Raw genomic sequence first — 13,413 nt, 5'->3', positions numbered from 1 at the left:
AAAGATATCTTGGTCTTAAAGCTTGTTCTCGTTGCTGCAGGGTGGTTAAGGACATCTATATTTTAATGCTAAACTCATTATGGTCGTGTATTTGCTTTAATAAACCTTTACCCTGGAACAAGCTCAAAAGCTAAGTAAGAGGACCCTTCCATCTTCTTTTTCTCGTTGAGGGGATTGACGGGATGGTGGGTGGATATCCACCATAATCACTTCTTTAACAAAAGATTAGCTATTGAAATGATTGTACCATCTGGGGGGTAGTTACTTTGCCATTTCCCTCTAATCAAAGTAAATTAGTAAAGCTTGTGCACAGAAATTAAGGGGCTTTTGGTCGCCCTATTGAAATAGAATGGCTCTCCATATCTTTTAGGTGACATGAATCAACTAATCATCCTTGTTTAGTAGTATTCTTGTGACAAAAAAATAATGGAAATTGCTCTTAAGTTTACAATGGATGGAAGTGTGAACTAATCATTGACTAGAAATCTACATTAAATTGAATTTGGATATTATGATTTACTTATTCATAAAAAACAACCTCCGATTTTAAAATAATTGTTGGACTTCCGATTATTGTATGATGGGCTGATAATACCCATTTAAGGGTTTGAATTGCAGCTTGTGCTTAGCTGGGCTTTGTGGAACAACATTGGACTCAATTGCGCTGCAGGTCCTGTGTCAGTGGAAAATTACTAGCAATGCAATACACTCAGACCTCCAATTAGGCCAGAGAAAAATGAATAGAAAAGAATAAAAATAAATAAAAAATCAAAAACATATAACACACATCAAGTATATCAATCAAACAGAGTTTTAATAAGGTTCACTAGTTAACAAAAAAAAAAAATCAGATTTGAAGTGATAATGTCTCTTTATTCTATGTTTTCAGTGTTGATTAAAGACATAAAATGTCCTAGTAAAGGAATAAAGGTACCCTTCGAGTGCATTCCCCGTCCAAAGTTGCTTCCTGCATTGTGTTCTGTTTCCATTTGATCACCCCCTTGTTTGGGCTTTAGACCCAGACTGGTACTCCTAAAATGATCAAATGTTTGAACCCTGTTTTTTCCAAGTTGATTTGCAAAGAGAGGAGACCCTTCGATTAGAATTATTGATTGGTAAGCATGTTCTGGGAAGAGCATATATTGACCAAGTCAATATACTTAACGTAGGTAGGCAAACAATACCATCACTTGTCGCCGCATCTTCTCTAACGTGGCGTGCAAATCGGTTTCAATGTTGGATAAGGCTAAGCCAGAAAGTTGAATCGGATACAATCGCTCTTTTTAAAGTTTGTTAAATGGGAACACCGACAGTTCTCATTCTTTGGGGATGGAAATGAATTAAAATAGAACTCCTTCACTTTTCGTTGGTAGAAGAAACAAGGGTGCGATCTTCATCAACTTTTCAACGTTTTTATCAATGCCAATCGATTTTATACTTGTAAAATATTATATTAATTAATCATATTTTATGTTAAATATATTACAGAATATATAAGGTATTGTTTTATTCATAAATTTATTTATAAAGAGTTATGAAGGACTTACATAGATAAAATCTTTAGAACATAATGGTATTGTAAATAAATTATAAAATTTATAATCATGAGATTTTTATGCATCAAAATCTTATTTTATGTTCTTAGTTATTGTATTATTAAGAATAAGGACATTGACAATGCTTAAAGTTTGGTACATGCTATGACTCCTTAAGCAAAAAATTGATTTGAAGAATATGAGATACTTGGAGATAGTATGTGGGTGCTTGTTAATGAACAAATTCACTGAACATGATCGGCTATGAGAGTTCCATTTAATATTTCACTCAAGTGTTTATGAAAATACTCTCATATGTCAATAGTATAAGTAATCATTAAACTTATGATATTACGTTATCTTGTATGTGAATTATCATGTTTTGATTTCACCTCTACAAGTCTGGAGATGAACTGATGCTTAAACAAGGTATTTTTGCATATGGCATGGAGTATGTGAGGATGAATAAGTATTCTAGAGAGGATTCATGACCGGTATGGCAAGAAGTATGGGAAGATAAATGAGTATTTCAGAGAGGATTCATAACCCAAATTATTTGAAGGGGACATATGTCATTTGTTCCTAACTTATATTGATTAAAAGCCCTTAGCCAAAGCACTATTGATAAGTGAATATAGAAGTTGCAAAACTATTATGGATAAGTTAGAAAGTAGACACTAGGCTAAGCTTCTATCTATTGGGATATATGATGAAATGATCGAATTACATTGAGATATTGTACACTGATAGGTTAATTAAATCATATTGACTCTCCTGACATTAGGGTGGTCATGATGTATTGCTAGATGTTACTCATGATTTATAAATATAAAATTTTAATTGAATTAATTTATATTTATTGCAAACATGTTGAGGACTTAATGGGTCATAAGGTGAACTGTCGAAATTAATTTGAGTTCAATTGGATGTAATCTAATTGATTTTATAGAGTTTTAATCAATTAAGTATTGGATTGAATCAAATATGATTTGATAGAATATTATATAAAGGCCTAATTAGGTCATGACATTTTAAAATCCTAGTTGGATATAAAGTAAGTTAATTCATTCTATAAAAGAATTCCTTAACCGTCTCTTGTACATAGAAAAATTTTATTTTATTTTTTCATGTGTTGAGAAAAGATCACAGCCAAAAAGAGAGAAATACAAGGGAATTCAAAGTTGAGAGGTTGCTAACACAAACTTCAGCTTGGGGATTCACACACTCTTAGTGAAAAGATTTGAACAAATCAGCATGTGGACCACCATTAGAGATAAGACAACTGTGCTGTTGTGGTTTGATAAGTCCTAATTAGTGTACATAAGTTAAAAAAAAAACCAAGAAAGACTCTACCTCTAGATTAGTTTCAACTAAAGTAATCCATAACTTAAAGAATTAAAATTTTAATAATATTTTACTACGTATGAGTTGTCTTAATATGATTTAAATCGTTAATGCATGGAACTTACATACAAGTTACAATAGTATGCATGCTCAACTATCTCTTCATGTTCAGGGTCAAAACTCATAACCCTATGCCTATCTACTCTAAACCAGAAGGCAACAGTAAGAAAAAATGGAGATAGTGAATTATTCAGCTGCTGGTTTAATGTGTGCATGCCTTCATAGTTAAATTACCAGGACTAATTATTTTGAGTAAGATGGGCAACTCCCACCATTACAGTTGGAGCTTTTGTCCTCGTCTTCATGTGGAATCTAATTCCTACCTTCCACCCGTTTTTCCTGCCTAATTCCTAGTGTTTCCTTTTTGTCATTCAAAAACGAATCCAATTCAAAGTTCATAAAAGCTTTTTACTTTTTTTTAAGCTTTCAAAAATCGAATATTATATTATTCAAAAGGAAAATGACACTAAAATGTTTGATTAATTGATTGATGCATAATTTTTTTATTTAGAGAACAAAATTTAAATTTTCCTTACCTCAATTATAAAAAAAAAAAGAAAAAAATGAAGATTGAATTTTAATATTGAACTAAATTTTCAGACGAATTGATCATGATGTGCCTTCCCTAAACTACATATTTGTGCTAAGCTTTGTAGCATTATGTAATTAATTTGATCAGCTAGCTCTAAAATGTACTAATTTATATTCTCTAGCATGGTACTTTCCACTCGAATTCGTTGATAAAACTATAGACTATATACTATATACTACCACATTAGTCAAAATCTGCATTCCTTCCCATGGGAATCAATATTTTTATGATCATAACAATATATGTACATGATTTTAAATTATTATTACTAGCTTTACAGATTGGTAAGAAATCTGAAAGCGGGTTTTCTTTTTCTCTTTTTTCAAACAAATACACAACAAGCCGACACGTTTTCCTCCTCTACTTATTAGAAAGGAAGCCTGGGCTCTTCTTCCTCCATCTACAGCACAAAGCCAGCATTAATGCTTCACATGTGTGCATTAGATAAACATTATTATTATTCCCCAGTAATTATTGATTAAATTTGTATTTTCAATACCCAAAAATAAAACAAGTTGCAATATCCAAATTGTTGTTCTATTTGGAACCTTAGGGCCCAATATTTTCAATTGCTTAATGAGCTCAGTTAAGATATTTCATATTGAACTATATGATATTTAATTTTAAATTGAGCTATATATATTAAAAAAAAAGAAAGACACCATATTTGGATAATGAAATTGAGGTCAAATACTATTTGATTCAAATTTCACTTTCCTTTTACAGATTTAATTAATTTGCTTTTGCTAATATTTTTTTATTCTCTCAATTACAATTTATTCAATTGTCTGTTGCAGAAAAATTGATGAGTACCAATTGTTTTATGGAAATTTTGTTAAAGATGTTTCTTAAAATATGTTAGAGTAAAATTGTATGGGAGCAATTCCTTTTTATATGAAATCTTTATAATAGTTATAGCAGTTACTGATAAGATGGATTAATTAGTGGAGATTTTTGATAGTTCTGATAATACGTTGGTTTTTTTAATTATTTTATCTAAAAAAGTTTAAAAGAAAAAATTATTTTAGATGAAAATATTTTTATTTTTTATTAATATTTAATAATTTTTCAATTAATTAAAAAGATTTGATTAATTCCTAATTATGCGACATAAATTTGATGAGGATGCGTCAAGTATAAAAGTATACGAAGCCAGAGACTTCAGAAAGTGGGTTCAAGGAATTTGCATGTAAACTTCCGAGAAACGTTTCTTGTAGTTTAAGAAAAGTTCCAGACAATATATTAAGGAAAACAGAATGCAAGGCGTGGAATTGACAAAGAAATTAGAATACCGCGGGAACTACTGTGCGCACTCTGCCTATAAAGCCTGACAGCATTTCTCTTCTCCGATATCAGCTTACGTGTTTTGGTGAACAAATCACAATCAAAGTATTAGCTAAAAGATATTTGTGAAATAGTACACATTGTCATTTCCTTTATAGTCTATCATCTTGTTTTTGCGTACTCCTTTTTCTTCTTCTTCTTTGTTTTTCCTTATTCAAGGTTTTTATTCATGACTACCGTTCTCCGATCAAACTTGCTTGGCATTGAATGTATAATCCATGTACCTGCCACCCTTAGCAAACCCAAAAAGAAATGGCACACCATTTTCACTACCATTTATTGTTCTAGAACCTTTCATCCCTTGTCATGAAGCCTCCAGCAGCCAAAACAAAAACCAAGGATATTCATCGCTCCTCAACTCATGTTTCACTCACTGTTACACAAGAAAACTGTCTTTTCCAAGTTGATCAAACGACTCTCATTGAGGTAGTAGAAGAGAAAAGAATCGATACGTTGCAGAAACTTGATGGGGTTAATGTGGCTTCTCTGACATCGGTGTATTTCTGGCGACACCGAGGACATCGCCGCCGACATGAACGTTCGTTCCAACACGTATAAGAAACCCAACAAAGAGCTTTTCCCATGTCATTGAAGCTTTATAAGACCTTACTATAATGATTCTTGTAGGAGTTGCAGTCACTTGGCTTGGAATCGAAAACATGGACTCAAAGAAGGTTGGTATGACGGTGGAAGCATTTTCGTAGCTGTCTTTCTTGTCATTGCAGTTTCTGCTATAAGTAACTATAGGCAGAACAGACAGTTTGACAAGTTATCAAAAGTCAGCAACAATATTCAGATTGATGTGTGTCGCGGAGGTCGGCGCCAACAAATCTCAATATTGATATAGTTGTTGGAGACATTGTTTGCCTAAAGATTGGAGATCAAGTTCCTGCTGATGGATTGTTCTTAGAAGGACATTCCTTGCAAGTTGATGAATCGAGCATGACCGGGGAAAGTGACCATGTCGAGGTAAATCGCAGCCAAAATCCGTTCTTGTTTTCAGGACCAAGGTGGCTGATGGGTACGCTTGGATGCTTGTCACTTCGGTTGGAATGAATACTATGTGGGGCCAAATGATGAGCCAAATCAGCTGTGGCACTAACGAACAGACGCCCTTACAAGCTCGTTTAAACAGGCTGACCTCATCAATTGGTAAGTTGGCTTAGCAGTTGCGTTCCTGGTTCTTGTCGTTTTGTTGGTTCGTTACTTCACAGGCAATACAACAGATGAGAACGGAAACCGGGAGTTCAATGGAAGCAAGACAAAGGCTGATGATATAATAAATGCTGTTGTCGGAATCGTAGCTGCCGCTGTTACCATCGTCGTAGTTGCAATTCCAGAAGGGCTGCCACTAGCGGTCACACTGACCCTTGCTTATTCGATGAAGAGAATGATGGCAGATCAAGCAATGGTAAGAAAGCTCTCCGCCTGTGAGACAATGGGCTCTGCCACCACAATTTGCACTGACAAAACAGCGACTCTCACGCTCAACCAAATGAAGGTGACCAAATTTTGGCTTGGCCAAAAATCTATGGAAGAGGGTGCTTCTTCAATTTCTCCATTTGTTTTGACTTGATCCATCAGGGAGTTGCTTAAACACTACTGGAAGTGTTTACAGAGCTCCTCAGGATCAGAATTCGAGTTCTCAGGTAGTCCTACAGAAAAGGCAATCCTTTCTTGGGCTGTCTTGGAACTGAAGACGGATATGGAGAAAATGAAGCAGAGTTGTGCGATACTCCAAGTTGAAGCCTTCATTCTCAGAAAAAAAGGAGTGGGGTTTGATTGAGAAGAATGGGGATGATACTGTCCATGTTCACTGGAAAGGAGCCGCAGAGATGATTCTAGCAATGTGCTCAAGCTACTACGATGCTTCCGGAATCGTGAAAGATCTCAATAATAGCGAAAGGATGAAATTTGAGCAAATTATTCAAGGAATGGCAGCGAGCACCCTCAGGTGCATTGCTTTTGCCCATAAACAAGTTCCAGAAGAAGAGTATGGAAATCTAAAAGAGCAGAAAAAGGTTAAAGAAGACAGCTTGACCCTGTTAGGACTGGTGGGCATAAAGGATCCATGCAGACCTGGAGTGAAGAAAGCTGTGGAAGATTGCCAATATGCTGGAGTAAACATCAAAATGATTACTGGCGACAATGTTTTCACTGCAAGAGCTATAGCTACTGAATGTGGGATTCTCAGGCCTGGTGACGACATGTCCAGTGGCGTGGTGGTAGAAGGCGAGGAATCAGAAATTATACACCACGAGAGAGGATGGAGAAAGCTGACAAAATCCGAGTGATGGCAAGATCCTCTCCTTTTGAAAGCTTCTCATGGTACAGTGCTTGAAACAGAAAGGGCATGTAGTTGCAGTCACTGGTGACGGCACAAATGATGCACCGGCACTCAAGGAAGCAGATATAGGACTGTCATCTGGGAATTCAGGGAACTGAAGTGGCAAAAGAGAGCTCAGACATTGTCATCTTGGATGATAATTTCGCTTCTGTTGCCACAGTCTTGAGGTGGGGAAGATGCGTCTATACCAACATCCAGAAATTCATTCAATTCCAGCTCACGGTAAATGTTGCTGCACTTTGTATCAACTTTGTAGCAGCAGTTTCAGCAGGTGAAGTCCCTCTAACAGCGGTCCAGTTGCTGTGGGTGAACTTGATTATGGACACATTGGGTGCCTTGGCTCTTGCTACAGAGCGGCCTACAAAGGAGTTGATGGAGAAACCACCCGTTGGTCGAACAAAGCCACTCATCACAAATATCATGTGGAGGAACCTACTTGCACAAGCTTTATACCAGATATCAGTGCTTCTTACCTTACAATTCAGAGTGAATCAATCTTTGGCGTAACAGAGAAGGTAAATGATACCTTGATCTTCAATATTTTTGTCCTTTGCCAAGTGTTCAACGAATTTAACGCAAGGAAGCTGGAAAAGAGAAAACGTGTTTGAGGGCATACACAAGAATAAGTTGTTTATGGGGATCATCGGGATAACAATTCTTCTTCAAGTGTGATGAGGTAGAATTTCTGAAGAAGTTTGCAGATACGGAGAGGTTGAATTGGGGCCAGTGGGGTGCCTGCATTGGAATTGCGGCCGTGTCTTGGCCAATTGGTTGGGTTGTCAAGTACATTCCAGTTCCAGAGAAACCCTTTTTTAGCTATCTCAGATGGAGGCAGTAGGACATCATGAAATCAGAATTGCTGCTTATTAGTTTTTTTTTTTTTTGTAATTTTTTGAGTAAATTATTAGAAATGATCAATAGTCCCTTAATTTTTGTAAACTAATTTATATTTTTAGCATCTTGATCTGTACAAATTACAGAAAGAATTAACTTTACATCAATAAAAAAAAAAGGAAAAAAATTGGTTTTGTTTATGATGGGCTGATAGTACCCATTTAAGGTTTGAATAGCAGGTTGTGCTTCTCTGGGCTTTGTTGAAAAACATTGGACTCAATTAGGCTCTAGGTGCTAAGTTATTGGATAATTACCAGAATGAAAAACACTCAGACATCCAATTAGCCCAAAGAAAAAACATCTGAAACCGTGGTGTCTTTTATTAGTCCTATTGTTTTTAATTGAATTTCTGATAAAACCATCTTATCTTACATCCATGAAAAAAGAATAACAAAAATTTAGCCTTAGCTTACAATTTTGCATGGTTCCCTTCCAACTTTCTTCCTTGAAGTGCTTTCATATTAAGCAATCGGAAAAAGTTTTTAATTAAAAAAAAATCAAAACGGTAGAGTACATTGACACTTTTGATTTTTTATCATAATTAAACGTAGGTCTATTAATTTTTAAAACTAATAGTCAGCTCAAAAAAATATTTTCGTTGAATATATAAATTTTGTTATTACTTAACTGGCAATGTTTTAGTTAATTTGATGATATATCAATATTTTTAAAATAATTTTACTTTTTATTTTTAAAATTTTCATTTTTAAATTTATTCTCACTTTTTTTTGCAAAAAAAAAAAACTCTTAACCCTACCATGTCGCGACGGGTGACGCTCCCTAGCAAGCTCATGGTGCTCTTAGGGAGAGCAGTAGATCTTGAGATCTAGGCTACATGGTTAGATCTCGTGCTTCCTCGTAAAGATCTGGTCAGATCTAGCATTTTAATGTCAAATTCGATTGCAAGGTGATTAATCGATGTAAAAGAGCACTTTTGACTGGCATGAGATAAAGGAAGAGTGAAAAAAAGAAGTATTTTAAATATTTTACATTAAGACATTAACATTGTTTACACATTTGGGACGAATTATGTATTTTGAAAACTAAATAGACTTACACGTTGAATGATAGTTAAAAATAAAAATATAAGTGTCTTTTATTTTTAATTAAATAATTGTTTTATTTTTTCAACAACTTGAATCCATTTATAACTTCAATGTAAGATGATTAAAACTACAAATATATGACATATCAATCATAGGGAGTTTTAAAAGGGTTCATCCGTTTAAAAAAAAAAAGAAATTTGAAGTTATAATGTCTTTCTATACTATCCAAAAATGTTGACTCCGAGTGTTGACTTGAGAGTGTTGACTATTGACTGTTGACAGTGGTAAAGTTATTTTCCTTGTAAAGGTGCCATTGAAGTACATTCCACGTCCAAGTTGTACTTCTAATTTTTTCTGTTTCCATTTGATCGACCCCTTGTGAGGGCTTTAGACCCAGTTTCAAAATTGGTTTACAAAGGCATTCTGTTTATTTTTTTTTAATTTTTTTAAAAATTTTGAATAAATATTTAATATTTATTACTTATAATTAAGTTTTTATATTTTAATTTAAAATTAAATATATTTTTATAATTAATTATTATTAATTAAAATATTATTTAAAATTTTATATTCACATGATATTATTATGACGTTGATATGAAGATAAAAAATATCACCATAATCATATTATTATATCAAATTAGTATATTATATTATATCAATTATAATATTTTAATATATCATATTAACATCATACGATATAAAATAATAAATAATATTTTTAATTAAATTAATTATTAATTATAAAAATTTATTTAATTTAAAATAAAAATTAAAAAATTTATCTGATTCAAAATAACAATACAAAAACTTAATTGAATATAATTAAAAATATAAAAATTTATTTAATTTTTTTTAATATTATATCAATTTCAAATTACATATTTATTTACAACTGAGGACACCCTTTGACACCCTTTCATAAGTTGGTAAGTGTATTTATTGGAAATAAATAGGCAATATAACTATATAAGTAACGTAGGCAGAGAGACTAAAAATCTGTTCTACCGACCTCCACGTTGAAAATGTCTTTTCCTTGTCGGTAAAGAATATCATCACGCGTCGCCGCATCTTCTCTAACGAGGCATGCCAATCGGTTTCAGTTTTAGTAGGAAAGGGATCGGGTAAGGCTAAGAGAGAGAGTTTGAATAGGATGCCAACTCTCTTTTTTATTTTTTGCTGCCTATCTACTCTTGACCAGCCAAGTGTAGAGTCGGTAAGGGAGAAGGTAGAGAAAGGAAGGCATCAGTAAGAAAATGAAAGCAAAATCGGAGATGGTGAATGATTCAGCTGGAGATTTAGTGTGTGCCCTCATAATGAAAATACTAGCACTAATTAATTTGAGTAAGTTGGAGCTTGTCTTCTCATTTTCATGTGGAATCTAATTCATGGCTTCCATCCGTTTTCCCTGTCTAATTCCTAGTGTTTCCTTTTTGGCATTCAAACACGAATCAAATTCAAAGTTCATAAAGATACTTGCTTCTTTTTTAGCTTTCAAAAATCGATTATTAATTATACTATTAAAAAAGAAAAGGAAAAAAAAGAAGGAAGAATCGAAATTTAATATTGCACTAAATTTTCAGCTAGAATGAACTAATTATTCCCTGGCCCTGGCATGATTCTTTCCACTCAAATTTGTTGATAAAAATATAAAGATCACATTAGTCAAAATCTGCATTCCTCGCCATGGGAACAATGTTTTTATTTTCCCATCTGATCATAGCAATCTGTACATACTTCTAAATTTCTGGGCTTGCATATTGGAAAGAAGTCTGAAAGGGGTTTTTCTGTTTTATATATAAAAAAAAAAACAAAGCCACTCATTTTCCCCTCTATTAATTATTAGTAAGGAAGCCTGGGCTCTACTTCCTCCATTTACAGCCCAAAGCCAGCTTCAATGTTTCACATTGTGCATTACTTAAACATTATTATATTTCCCCACATAGCAGCAGAATTAAATAATTATTGATTAAAGTTGAAACTTCAAGTAATACCCAAAAATAAACAAAAAAATTGCAATTTCTCTGGAGTCTTAGAGCCCAAGACATTAATAGCTTAATGAGCGATACGGAGAGCCTGACATCAGTATAAGATATTTCATATTAAGCTATATATATTTAATTTTCAATCCCCTCACCGCGTTAAGGAAACTGTTAGTTCTCATCTTTCAACTGTTAGGTGTAAAGGAGTACTGGTCAATACAACAGTGGCCCAACTTTGGTCCTGCTACTGGGCCTCTAAAGAAATGTTGTGGCAAGTTGTTCTCTTCACTTCTCCTTCAAGTTTCAGAAAAGATCCAGAGAATAAAACAGCAGTGATCTATAAGACAATGCGTTCCACTTTTCAATGCTTATATATATATAAAAGAACAAAAATTAACCCTTAAATTATAAATTTTGCTGGTTCCCTTCCAGTTTTCTTCTTTGAAAGTATTTTCGTATTAAGCGATCGGAACAATTGATAATAAAAAGTTTTTAATTGAAAAAAGAAATTAATAGAACACCTAACTTTTAATTGAATGATAGTTTTATTGTTTTCTACAACTCGAATATATTTATACCTTCAATGTAAGATTATTCAAATTACATTTGGTTTATGTTTTTTTCCTTTCTCAAAAATGAATAAAAAAGAATAAAAATAAATAAATAAATAAGAAAAACCAAAGACGTATGACAGAATTCAAATACATCAATCAAACCGAGTTTTAATAAGGTTTACCTGTAAAACCAAAAAAAAAAATTGAAAGTATAATGTCTCTGTATTCTTTGTGCACAGTGTATATGAAAGAGCTTTTGACTAGTGAGAGTGTTGACTTTTGAGTGCTGAGGGTGGTGAAGTCATTTTCATTGTGAAGGTGCCCTTGTAGTACGTTCCACGCCTAAGTTGTTCTTCTTTTATGTTCTGTTTTCCATACTTGTCAACCTCTTGTACGGACACCAGACCCAGACTGACTGGTATTGGAAAAATGATCAAATGTTGAACAACACCCCAAGCCAGTTTCCAAGTTGATTTACAAATTACATGTATATTTCACAAGAGAGGAGGACCTTTCGACTCGAACCATGAATTGGTAAGTATATTCCTGGGAAGTTAATATATTGAATGACCATTGACCAAGTCAATTCAATTAACGTCGATAAATAAGACAAAAAAAATCTCTTTTCCAAATGAAGTTGACCATGAAGAATATCATCACGTTTCGCCGCGTCTACTCTATGGCATGCCAATGGCAAGTTCGATTGGTCATGTATAAGGCTAAGAGAGAAGGGTCGACGAGGATATCATCGAAAGAATTCTCATTCTTTGGGGTAGAAATGAATTAAAACAGAATTGGTTCACTTTTGGATGACAAAGTTACAGAAAGAAAGTCGTTCTTGATGGCTTCTTGTGGCCAAAACTCAAAACCCTTTTGCCAATTTGCCAATCTACACTTGACTAGCCAAAGTGTATAGTAAGGACGAAAGTGGGGAGCAAAATGCGAAGGATAAGAAAATTTTACATCTGTTGGAGCTTGTTTCTCCCCATTTTCCTAACCCTTTGCTTCCTTCCGTTTTCCCTATCTAACTCCAACTGTTCCCTTTTCGTTATTCAAACACGAATCAACTTCAAAAGTTTTTGCACTAAATTTTCAGCGCAATTGGTCCTATGGTTAGCTAATTTGTAAATGGAATTTCCCTGAAATTAATATACCTCATAATTCAATATAACAATTAATTTAGTAAAACCATTTCATTAGTTAGTGGTACCAAATGCCGTGTGAACCTTGTCAAGAAAACGCTAATAATGAATAACAACTCCATGAGTAAGTCATTAAGTGCAAAATTTCTTCTAAGTAATTGGAAAATGATAATGATATTCGATTACTTAACCTTTGATGTTAGCAGTATACTCTTGCGTACGTTTTTCTTTAAAAAAGATTACTTAGGATGTAATGTGCTACTGCAGATCAGAGTGGAAATTAAAGGATTTTAGTAGTATATAATTAATTTGATCATTGTGCATTAGTTAAACATTATTACTATTCTTCACACACACACATATATATATATATATATTATTTTTTTCCTGTTTTTTTACCAGGTGGTGAGGATAAAACAAGGGGAGGCAATTTCCTACTGATTTCTTGACAGTTTCGAAGGAGGGGCACCAAAAGCGTGGGAAGTGGAGGCAGGGAATTTGCATTCCAACTTGGAAGAAAAGATTTTCTTTCACTTCTCATTTAAGTTGAGGAATAAAAAACCAAAAAAGGAG

The 13,413-nt window shown here is 33.6% G+C and overlaps 1 pseudogene; it reads left to right on the top strand.

Annotated features, from left to right (window-relative positions):
* The first annotated feature begins 4,712 nt into the window (after nucleotides 1–4,712).
* LOC110421274 (putative calcium-transporting ATPase 13, plasma membrane-type pseudogene) lies at nucleotides 4,713–8,254 on the top strand (annotated as a pseudogene).
* The last annotated feature ends 5,159 nt before the right edge of the window (nucleotides 8,255–13,413 follow it).

This window comes from Theobroma umbraticum, unplaced genomic scaffold, assembly GCF_002168275.2.
Source record: "Theobroma umbraticum cultivar Fairchild unplaced genomic scaffold, ASM216827v3 scaffold_130.0, whole genome shotgun sequence".
NCBI classification, from domain to species: Eukaryota; Viridiplantae; Streptophyta; class Magnoliopsida; order Malvales; family Malvaceae; genus Theobroma; species Theobroma umbraticum.
Note: the sequence above shows the minus strand (reverse complement) of the source record. Positions and strands in the feature narration are given on the sequence as shown.